The sequence below is a fragment of the Rousettus aegyptiacus genome, unplaced genomic scaffold (assembly GCF_014176215.1).
Source record: "Rousettus aegyptiacus isolate mRouAeg1 unplaced genomic scaffold, mRouAeg1.p scaffold_m13_p_3, whole genome shotgun sequence".
Lineage (NCBI taxonomy): Eukaryota > Metazoa > Chordata > Mammalia > Chiroptera > Pteropodidae > Rousettus > Rousettus aegyptiacus.
Window position 1 is genome coordinate 93,340,508 of NW_023416306.1, and position 12,831 is coordinate 93,353,338.

The window sequence follows — 12,831 nt, forward strand, 5'->3', positions numbered from 1 at the left end:
CAGAAATCTTGGTTTTGCATTATTTGACTTCAGAAATAACCGTCAAATATACAACTGATTTGATTATAACCAAGATTTCTAAGACCGACTAAATAAGCACTTTATAGAAATAGTTCATTTTATAAAGCTCCAATGTTTTATTTTTCTTCTTACTCCTAATAGGAAAAGTATTGACCATGGGAAAAAAAAATAGTAAATTGTATTTGGTCTGCAGGTGCTCTTTGATATGATTTTAGATCCTAACACATGAATCCAAAATCCTGTCAGTTCATGAAAATATTTGATCAGACACTTGAGCCCGAACAATAAAAAGACCATGTGTATTTTAACAGCCATTAATATCTCAACTATCCTGCCCAATTTTAAAGTTTGACAAGATTAACAAAATAGTATCTTGAGTATGCATGTATTTGATTATACTAACTTTTAAAAATACTCTAAAAAATAGTTGTCATTTCAAAAAGTAATTACATTGTATTTGCAAAATAAACTTTTTGCCTAAGGAGTATTGTCCTAATAGTAAGTTTGATTATTAAATGTTATCTGATATTCATTCAGGGGAAAAAAATGGTGGAGAATTTGATCCTCCAGCTACAAATTACTGTACTGCAATCCTCCTTTCTAAAATCATAAGTCTGAACCTTTAAAGAGACCAAAAATGATTTATACTTTCTGCCTGATAAGGATGATTTGCAATTATCCTAGCCCATCTTCTGAGTGCCTGGGTTGATATGCAGGTCTTGAGAAATCTAGCAAAGCTACAAGGTAGACTATTGAAGTTGTCCTAAATTTCTTTTATCTGGAAGATTCAATTAAGGTTTATGACAAATCCATTAAATGCAGGAAATAAACTCCATTCTGGAGCTGTCAAAAAAGTAGCAGAAGATAAGCTAGGTAAGAGAGCCCTGGACATGTCAGACACTAGTCAGATTTTATTTTCAGGTGATGGTCCCAGGAGTTGTATGGACTCAACCACTGACTGACAGCTCATTGGTAGGCCTTTCAGTGTAGGAATAGTATAATACTAGAGTTCCCAGGGATGATGGGTATAACTCTATCATCAACTCGCTACTCATTTTATAGAGTTCTGTATATTTGCAGTTCTTCAAACTAAGAATCACCTAGTGACTTCCTTTATACTGCACAGAGACCGCGTGTGCTATTAACCGATGACAGAAAGACAATAGGATTTGCCCTGTGTTTGCCTTTAAAGATTCTTGATGTTGGCTAATTCGTAACTTAAAAGCTTTTGGCTTTGAAGTATAATTTTTAATAAGTATTTTCCCATGAAACCAATGTTTTAATATATTTTATTATTTTAAAAGTTCTATTTAATGGCCCATGCAACTTTATCTCTGGTGAATAAACCATTTTCTGAAGTACTAAAATTAGCTCAAATATTACCTCTCCAAACAAATATATGCACACATACCCCTGTTGTCAAGGAGACCTAGGAGTCCAGATTTTAAGAACTATGCATCTAACAGATCTTCAAATGTTGCTTTTGAACACTGAAACTGGTCAAAGAGCATTATTTTTTATTTTTATACTGTGTATATATTCATATTTGTATAGAAAAGTAATGCCAAAAGGTTAAGATATCTTTATACTTTATTAAAGTTACCTTTCTGATGTCCTTGTGAGGTTGGTAGAATCAATTTATAGGAAGAGAATAATGTTCAAAACATGGTCCTAAGGTTTGATTTTTCAGGTGAGACCTTTTTTTTCACTCATAAGCCAGGCAAAGGAAAGACCTGTAGTAATTTTCCTGAGTATATTTCACTGCTGAGATCACAGTTCCATTCTGCCTTCTTCAGGCCCAAGGCCTTCTGTCCTGTCCCTACACTGTAATTCTCCAGGTCTCCCCACCAAAGCAGATGCAGCCCAGGCTCAAACATTCTGCTCTGGTTTTCAGTTCCCTCTTCACTTCTGGCAACTAGGGATTTCTCTTTCATTTTTGCATGTTCAGCTATAAATTTAGGAAAATTTTTAAAGTATTTTATTATTTTTATATAATAAATTATTATTTCTTGGCCATAATTTAGAGAATTTTTATGTTATTTTTAAACCAAGAAAGGCCCCTTTTTTACTATCTTACCATTTTCATGTATTACCTTCACAACTGAAAAATTTTATAAGGAACCAAATGCTTCAATGTGTTATCTACATTTGCCCTGATATTTTCCCATTTAAACTTTAACTCAGATGTTTTGGAAAAATGGAAAATGGCCAAATATTTCATTATTTAATATTTAAAAGCGTTAATATTTTTAAATGGATATAAAAACCTAGAAACAAAATGAAAATCTAAAAAATCCACATTTATAAATTGAGTTGTTATTTTTTCAGCTCTAATGGCCCTTCTAACTCACTAATCTTGCATTCTTCTAATTCTATTACTGATGTCACATAGCTCTCACTTGTCACACCAGACCTCTTCACATTCTTGGGGATTTGTTTCTGAGCTGAAGGACTCAACTGTTGTAAATCTCAACACTGGTCCTTTTCCGACCCTTTCTTCTTCAATTTCTGATACCCACTGCACTGTCTGAGTCCCACTGGCCATGAGCATAGCAATAGCCCAAGATATACCTCTGAATGATAGTCCCTGCAATTAGATCACACAGTCTGCTGTCAGATGTAGTAGACACAATACTTTATCCCAGTCTCCATGTCTACTGATGACCTTTCTTAACCCATTCATGCTATACCTTTATTTCTAAATTTTTTCTTAGGTATAAGTTATCAGAGCCTCATCCCTAGAAAGCCCAACATGACTCACTTGTCTGACAAGCCTCCCTAAGCTGCATACCTCGTCTGGCTCAATGAATGGCCTCCATAGCCCAAGCAGCGGCATCCTTTTCTTCAGCAAACATCATGTCACTTCAAGTAGAGCATGATTTCTGAATCTGATGTACATGACATTTCAAAGCTAGCATTATTCTATGAATATACTTCACAATAAAGCAAAAGGACACTGTGAAAGGGAAACGTAATTTTCTTCAACCAAAGGGAAAAATCCTTTCTCACTGATAAAACTACTGACATCAAAAACCATTAACTTAAAGGAAAAAAAAAACACAAGAATTAAAGTATGGGTAAGAAGAATGAGGATTTGGTCCTAGCTCTGCCCCTTGCTAGCCATGAAACTTCATCATTTAACCTCACTGAGTCTGTTTTATTATCTGCCTAAATGATCAGGTGGGAGAATTTTTAAATAAGATAATGCATGTGAAAAATACGTCTATAAAAGATAAAATGTCAAGTTAGTGTAAAGTATGATATCATTAACGCAATTATTATTAAAACTCTTAGGAAGGAAAATTCATGAAAGATACACAAAATTGCTCTAAGAATGTGAAAAAAAATGACCATATTCAACAAAGAATAATCTCATCTCTTTAATTACTGATGGATAAATCTATATACTTTAAAAATTAGGTAACTAATAAAAAGTTTGTAAGCCAGAGATTCCTACACCTAATGTTCATGTAAAATTAAAATAACATTTAGCCCAAAATGTACATTTCTTCCCTCTATATCTTCAAACTATCTCCAGCATAAGTTGTGAAATGTCAGAGTTACAATAGACAGAAGATACTCTACGGTTACCTATATTTAATATTTTAGATTGAAATGATTCGAAGAGATGGGTGATATGCTCTACAAACCGAAGTTAACTTCAAATCTCCTCTGTAGTATCAAGGTGGTCGCTTAGTCTGAACTTGAACAAACATAATAACAAGGAACGCATTTCTATAACAAGAGCCACTCCATGTTTGCATCAATTTGAGATAGACTGTCTCACCTTGAACTTCTATCATAAAAAGTTAATTGAATGTGTCTGCAGAAGGAGAGGCTAGGGAAACTACTGGACAGGAAAATCAGTAATAACACACTTTTTTAAAATAATGTTTTTAATTTTTCAATTACAGTTGGCTTATATTAGTTTTAGATGTACAACAGTGATTAGATAGTTATACAACTTACAAAGTGATCATCTTGATAAATCTAATACCCATCTGACACCATACATAGTTATTACAATATTATTGACTACATTCCTTATGCTATACTTTACATCCCCATGATTATTTTGTAACTACCAATTTGTACTTCTTAATCCCTTTCCCTTTTTCACCCAGCCCTTCAATCCCCCCTCCCATCTGGCAATCATCAAAATGTTCTCTGTATCTATGAGTTTTACTTTGTTCTTTAGATTCTACATGTAAATGAAATCAGATGGTATTTGTCTTTCTCTCTATGACTTACTCCACTCAGCACAATATCCTCTAGGTCTACCCATATTGTTGCAAATGGTAAGATTTTGTTCTTTTTATGGCTTAGTAATATTCCATTGTATATACATACCACCTTTTTATCCATTAATCTACTGATGGACACCCTGGTTGCCTCCATATCTTGGTTATTGTAAATAATACTGCAATGAACATATAGATTCACGTGTTCCTTCGAAGTAGTGTTTTGGGTTTCTTTGGCTAAATACTGAGAAGTAAGATTACTGGGTTCTTCTTTTCCTCATTATATCCTTTGCTTTAAAGCATATTTTGTCTGGAATAAATATTGCTACCCCAGCCCTGTTTTGTTTCAATTTTTCATGAAATACCTTTTTTCATCTATTTTCAGTCTGTGTGTGTCTTTTAATCTGAAGTGAGTCTCTTATAGGCAGCATATGTAAGGGTTTTGTTTTCTTATCCATTCAGTCACCTTGTCTTTTAATTGAAGCATTTCTTTTACATATGAAGTAATTGTTGATATGTGTTATCATTTCCATTTTATTATTCACATTTTTTATCATTTCTTTTTCTTCTTTTTAAAACATTTCTTGTAACACTGGTTTGGTGTCGATGAACTCTAAGCTCTATCTGGTCCGGGAAGCTCTTTATCTATCTGTTCTTTGATTCTAAATGATAGCTTTGCTGGGTAGACCCTTGGTTATAGATCCTTGTTTTTCATTACTTTGAGTATTTCTTGCCAGTCCTTCTGGCCTGCAAAGTTTCTGTTGAGAAATCAGCTGACAGTCTTACAGGAGCTCCCTTGTAGGTAACTGCTTTTCTCTTGCTGTTTTTAAGATTATTTGTCTTTAACCTTTGGCATTTTAATGATGATGTGTCTTGGTGTGGGCCTTTTGGGGTTCATTTTGTTTGAGACTCTATACATGTATGTCTATTTTCTTCACCAGGTTTGAGAAGTTTTCCATCATTATTTCTCCACATAGGTTTTCAACTCCTTGCTCTTTTTTTCTGGTACTCCTTTGATATGAATGTTGGTAACAATGCTAAACCAGAGGCCCCTTAAACGATCCTCATTTTTTTAGATTCTTTTTCTTGTTACTGTTCTGATTGTGTCTACTACCTTATCATCTAAATCACTGACTTAATCCTCTGCTTCATGTAATCTACTTTTGCTTCCATCTAACGTATTCTTCATTTTAATTATTCTTCATTTCTGACTGGTTCTTTTTTGTTTTCTATTCTCATTTTTCTGTTTCCATTTTCTTAAAGTTCTCACTACATTCATCTACTCTTCCGCTAAGTTCACTGAGTATCCTTATAACCAGTGTTTTGACCTCTGCATCTGGTGGATTGCTTATCTCCACTTTGTTCTTTTTCTGGAACTCTGTTTTTTTTCTTTCATTTAAGACATGTTTTTTGTCCTCCTATTTTAGCTGCTTCCCTGTGTTTGTTACTGTGTATTAGGTAGGGCTGCTATGACTCCTGGTCTTAGTAGGTCTCCTGTAGGGCCCCATGGTAGTGTCCCTGGCCACTTGAACTGGATGCTCCGTGTGCATCCTATATATATGTATTATGTGTGCCCTCTTGTTGTAGCTGAGCCTTGGTTGCTGTTTGCATGTCAATGAGAAGGTCTGACTCTTGGGCTGACTGGATGGTGAGAGACTGACCCTACAGAGCAGAATCACTTTAGTATGGCTCTGGTTCCTACTGAGTCTACTCTTGGGGTGTGTCATCCTTAGATGCAGTCCTGGTGGTGTTCCAGCTTAGTCTGAAGCCAGCCACCAGGTGTACTGGTCCCAGGGCTTCCTGGAAGGGGCTCCAGCCTCAGTCTATGCCCTGCCAGGGGCCACCTGGCAAGAGTCACCAAGCAATGCACAGATAGCCACCATCCATGCTAGGCTTAGAGGTGACTTAAGAAGTCAATTCATGAACCAAGGCCAGCTACCACTATTGCCAGGCTTGGGGCCACTCAGCAGAGGTATAGAGCATGCCATGGCAAGATGCTGCTTATTTGGGTTTTACAAACCTTTAAAAGCTTTTGAGGAAAATGTACAACATGAGCCAGACAGACCTTTGTATAGAAAATCCACTGGAAGCATCTTGGGTTGGTGCATAAGTTAGGGGGGCAGGGTCTCAGGGAATCAGAAGAGCAGGGTGACCAGCATTAGCCAGGTTGATGGAGACTTAGCTATGGTGGCTGCCTGCATCTGCACACCAGGCAGGGGAGGGCTCAACAAAAAAATGAATTCTGCCAGCACTTTTGCCTGTGATAAAGCTACCCCTTCAGCCCCCATCCTGAAGCCAGACAATTCAGTTCTTCCTTGTATGTCCCTGATACCTTTTGAGCTGCTGTCCCAGTGCTGGAGTTCAGATCGAATGAATCTGTCTGTAAGTCTGTGCTCAGACCACATATGAAGAATGCCTACAACTAACACCACCCTCCACCTCACTCTGGTTTTCACAGCTAGAAACTGTGGGAAATTCTATCCCTGTTGCTAGAACCCAGGGATGGGGACACTGGTGTGGGGCTGGATCCCCTCAATCCTGAGGGATCCCAGCTGAGATAGCCCTCTAAATTTTCAACCACCAGACATGTGTGTGGGACCGGCCCAATTCGCATCTCTGCCCCCACTACCATCTCAAGGTGGCCTCTTCTTTGTGTCCTTAGTTGTAGGACTTCTGTTCAGCTAGATTTCAGGCAGTTCTCATTGATGGCTTTTCTGTAGCTTAATTGTAATTTTTATGTGGTCATGAGAGGAAGCAAGTACAGCATTTTCCTATTCTGCCATCTTAACCAAAAACTATAACATATACTTTGAAACTATAAGGGCGTGTTCATGAAAACAACCCCCAACCAGGTACTTGAGAGGATCAGAAAAGCAACATCATAATGGGATTACACAGGTGGTGATGATACTTTTGTGTAAAGGCTCAACAATGTGTTACAAATATGATAATTAACCCTGAACTATATTTACTGGAAATTATAATTAAAAAAAAAACCTTTTATTGTATCAATAAATTTTGGATATGTATTCAAGGTTTTAAATGCATTCCTGATAATACTTCGGTTTTTCAAATGTTGCCTTAGAATAACATAGATACTGGAATTTAAGGAGAGGATGTAAAGGTGAAAATGTGGTCATCCATCGTCAGTCAAGATCCTGTCATGCAATATCAATTCTCTTTCTTCCAGCTTACTCTATTTACAAGGTCGATGACTTGAAATTCTATACCCATATCCAAGTAGTTAATAACAATAGCTAACATTTTGAGCATTTACCATGTGTCAGTGCTTTAATAACTGTTTCACATGATTTATCCCACTTAATTGTTACAAGAACTCCTTGAGGTAGACACTATTACTACTGCCATTTTAAAGATGAGGAAACTCTGGCTCACAAAGTTTCAGTAATAAGCAATAGATACAGGATTTGAACTCAGATAGTCTGAGCCCTAATCACTGTAACTATATTTTACTGAATTGCCTCTCTCAACCATTAAAAAAATGAATATAATATGGCCAAGGATAAAATTCTAATATCTGCTTCTATGAAAACTGCCTAATGCCAATAATGCAGTAAATAATAACCTCTGGTATAGTTTTTCAAGCATTCACATAATATTATTAACACTCAGCTAAATCTTCCAGCATTTTTACCCAAAGGTATCTTTAAAGAAATGGCCAATACCTTGCTTTAGCCCCAAAACACTGTTTTTTTGCATTCCTCTGACCTACTAAGAACCCAAAAGAAGGAAATTTAATTAGTTGATCATTTTTTACTTAATAAATACATATCAGCCTCTATGAATTAATGTTTCCTTTCTTGTCACCAAATAGTTCTTTAATCATTAATTCCAAAATCTTACCTAGAATCACTTATTTTCCCAGACCATAGCTTACGGGAAATTTTTTATCCCTTAAGTAAAGCTGAAGAGCATTTACCTTTCACTCTTTTAATACTACTCCCATTATTCATGGTGAAGAATTTTGAAGAAGAGATCAGAAAACCTTACCAATCTGTCTCAACTTTGTTGTGCTTTGGTGGTGCCGACAGAGAATGTAGCTAATTTTATGTCAGCAGTACATAAAATGTGTGTTTTGAAGTGATAAAAAGATGGCATTGTGAAATATAAAGTTAATATTTATAAAATAATGAAAAGTAAATTGTTCCTCTATCTGAAGTAAATTCATGTAATTCCTTTCTATAAAACCTGTGCTTCAAAGTAAGTGCTTATGGCACACTCGAGCTATTGATTTCTGCAAGTTAATAATTTCTACCAGTGGTATACAATCCCTAGATGGCTGGTAAAGCATGTGTCAGCCTGTGTCATGTTCCAAAAAGTCAGTCAGTGGGTCAATAAAATTTGTGAGTGTCTTTGGTATGGAGACCATTCGAGAAGATGCAGTGGGGAAATGTAAAGTAAAGAAATATACAAATTGATCCAGGGACCAATGAATCTCAATGACAGCTCTCTGGATAAGAAAATAGAAAGTAAAATTTAAGGTAATTTAATGCTCCTCTTGGAACCAAAACAGACTTTTTCTGAAATGACAAATTAGTTTAAATCTATACATTCTCACTTATATTTTTCCTGGTAATGGAAAAACATGTTTTAAAAGCTGTTAGATTTTATTGCAGTGATATATCCCATACCTTCTGGAGTTTAGCTCCTTCAGGCATGAGAATGTTTACTGAATAACCCGGAGAGTGGCAAGATGTCTGTGAAGTTTCGAAATGAAGTGGACCTGACTCTTCAAATCATCCCAGCAGAGGAGGAGGTGTGGGAAGTATGCCCAGGGGAATACAGCAGGGACTTGGCTCAAAAAGCAGAGATAGGAAGAACAAAAAAGGTCACTTTTAAGCAAACATTTGGTAGCAGGTTCCTGAGAACCCAAGGGATCACGATCATGATTGAAGACAATTATCGGTAAACACAGAAAAAAAAAAAAGGACGACATTAAAAACTTCAGGATGTTTTATCCCTACACAGGCTAGTGTAAAGCAAATGTGCAATTAATAGCATTTGGAAGAAAGTGAGGGGAGAAATCCAGAATTAAATATGACAAATTATTTTCCGAGCCACATCTGAATAAGTGGTCTTATTCAAATTATTCTGAATGCAACGGAGCCTTGAGAAGAAAAAATTTATGTGAATCATCAGAACCCTGTTTGTAAAGTTATTTCAACGTAGCTCTTAGTTGTCTTCATTTTTAAAAAATTTCTCCAGATATGATATAAAAAGACATAGGAACCAGGCGGCTACAGCTGATATTACTATTAATAATCTGAATCCTAACAGAATGTTGCTGGCTTAAGGTAATGTTTCTCTCACTGAGGTGATTACAGGCCCAAGCACACCAAGAAAGGATTATTTAAATATCTATGTTATTCTTAAATTTTATACCCCATATGCTTACTGTAAAATAGAACTTCAATAATATTTAATTAAATAAATGAGCAGATAATTAGATATCAATGTTTTCATATTCTGAGTCAGCTTTGTGTGACCTCCATTTCAAAATTCCCCAGCAGAACTTATTTAAAATGCACTAAACACAAGACATAGAACCAAAACAGAATCTTCAGAGGTAAAGCCCAGGAATCTACATTTGAAACTCTCTGGAGTCACCTGAATGCAGTGATGTTTGCCCTGTGGTTTTCAGATTTGATAAAAGTAACTGGTGGAATTAAAAAAAAAAAAAAAAAAAAAAAAAAAAGGAGAAAGAAAACAGGAGGAAAAAAGAAACTCTCTGGAGTCTATGTATGTTCTCCTATTTACTTGCCCTGTGACTGTGAATAAGATTCATTACCTCTTTAAGCCTTAGCTCTCTCATCGCAAAGCAATGTGTAGATTAGTACTACTCCTATGTTTGCTGTTAGGTTCACATTAGATCACACTCATAAGCCATGCTGCCATCTGCTTAGTTCAAAGGAAATGCAAGAGTTGTAATTATCAAATGCCACATGGAGTTAATGACAGAAGACAGAACATTTTGGTTATTTTCCCCCACCACTACCACTAAAAAATAACAATCACCAATGGCAATCATTAACTGTTAGACTTTATTATTAAATACTAACCATGTGCTAAAGAGTCCAGAAAACGCACTTTTAATGTGCTAATATTCTCACAAACTCAGCATTGTATCTACTGCACAGAAGCAAGCCTCCCACGTCTTAACAGGTAGAGAATGTCAGAGCTGTTCTCTTCACCGAAATGTGAGGCTCAAAGCCAATGACCTACCTCCTCTGAATCCCAAAGTTGTGTTTGTATCCCAAACTTTTACTATGTAATGAATATCTTATGTTGTAGAAAATAAAATAGATTTTTTTTTCCTTCTGAAGAAAAGGAGAATTTTCCTTTGACAATTTCAAGGGGAGATCTTCAAAGATGAGACAACCAATATTAAAATGTGATTTATCATCTTTTTATACTCTTTATGTTCTTATAGTCCATAAAAACATCCTGAACAGGAAATTCCACTATCAAACCTGTCTTAAGATCTCATAAAACTATTTCAGATAAAAACACATTAAAAACTGAAATTCACTATCTAGGAATTTCCTTTTCAGACTGTTTTTACAAACAAGATCATTGGGCCAATAAATAGGTCAATAATATTTATTGAGCTCCTGATAAATGAATGTTTCCAAGAGGGCATATCTATTTAGTGCTTTGTATTTAGACTTTGCAGATCTGGTGATCCAGAAGAAAAGCTTTTCCCACTAAATAATTTAACATTTGTTGATATGACTTGCTTTAAATTGAGTCCTATAATCTCCACTTCCTTTTTATGAGTACTGTTTTCTCTCTTTTCATCCATGAGGCACTGAGTGACTCCCACTTCATAATCTTCCAGTTTTCCATAGCTTAGAATTCAATACCTTATTATTATTACTTTCAATAAGTTTTTGTCTTGTTGTTTTAAGATTCAAAATATCTAAAGAACAATAAAATGCAATACCTCTGCTGGGCAAATGAAGGCTACCAATCTAAACAAGAGACTTCTTCTGTCAGTCTTCCTCAAGATAAGGTGAATCATTTCATGCCTTTTTAAATTTAAATCTCTTCTATATGCATTTAAAGACAATATATACCCAGTTTTCAATCTCTTCTTTGTCATAAGAATTCTGGTTGAATGGCTCCTTGGGTAAAGGAAGCTCCATTTTGTTTCTCCTATTAGCTTAATTAGTTCTTAGATAGATACTGAATATTTAATAGACTTGGAATTAGCTAGAGTGTAAGTTGGCGTCAAGAATATCGCTCAACGATGGGGTATTCAGGTGGGAATAGCATTAGCAGGCAGCATGACTTCCCCGTGACATAAACTGGCTGAAGATGGCACAGAAAAAGTTCAAAATGAACTTTGCTGCTTCCCTTTGTGACATCTGCTTTACTCAGCTCTCCTCGCCAGCACAATGCAATAGTTGGAGCTTTTCTCATTGAAGACGCAGCTTAACGACAGGGTTGAGAATGCTGCCTGACAGACCTGCTGTTCTGGAACTTCGAGCTTTCTTTTTCACCTTCAATTTCTTTTATATTAGATGTGAATGCTGAAGCAACAACTCAGGAGCTATGGCTCTCATTAGAATGTGCCAAAGAGCAGTGGTAAAAAAAAAAAAAAAAAAAAAAAAGAGCTTTCATGTAAACTTTTAACCTGACAAATCTAATTTGCAAAATAAGTGAACCTAAGGGAATGCAGTTTCATTGGTCAGCGTGAGCATTCCACCTGCATCATTACTCCAGGTTAGAGCCTGACAGCCCATGGAAGGCTTAACAAGGCAAACTAATGTTTCATAATCAGTTTATATTCTGAAAATACTTCTAAAGAAGCTCTGGAAAAACACCAAATTTTATGTTTTACTAACTCAAATGTTTATTCATTCGTGCTACAAGTATTTGTTGAGCACCTACATTATATCAAAGAGAGAACTATGTGAAGCAATGCAAGGCAGACGCAAGGGTGCGGGGGGTGGGGTGGGATCTCATGGTAAAAGATAGTCATGAACCTAACCTCAAAGATCTTACAATTTTGTGGGAAAGACAAATCATTAATACTACAAGCTATAACAATAAAATGTAATGAGTTTTAAAACAGAAAAATTAAGTGTAGGAAACCTTAAGAACATACTGGAAGGATCTAATTTTGTTTTACGATAAGGGAACACTTCCCCCAAAGAAGTGACAAGTGAGTTGACCTCTCTGGGATAAGTAGAGGTTACCAAATGTGTCAGACATCTTGTGCCCAATTTCAGACACTCTCAGCTTCACCCAGCTTTTGTTCCAGCTGTCACAGAGATAGCCAACTGTTGGCAGGCTCTGGCCAACTTAATGCAGTCAAAAGCTCAAACTACCTCACCTCAGCCCTGCGTGTCCCTCGGCTCCCACATGGAGGCTTCCCTGCTAATCCCTTGAACTCACTTGGTAATTACATACAGACAACCTGAAGTCTGGAGGATTTAATAGCACAGGCAGTGAATCTTTGACCGGTGAAAAAGGAAGGATTGTAGATAAAGCCCTCTTCCTCCTCAATGCTTTGGACTGTTCCAGAAAGAGTTATCTTCTCAGA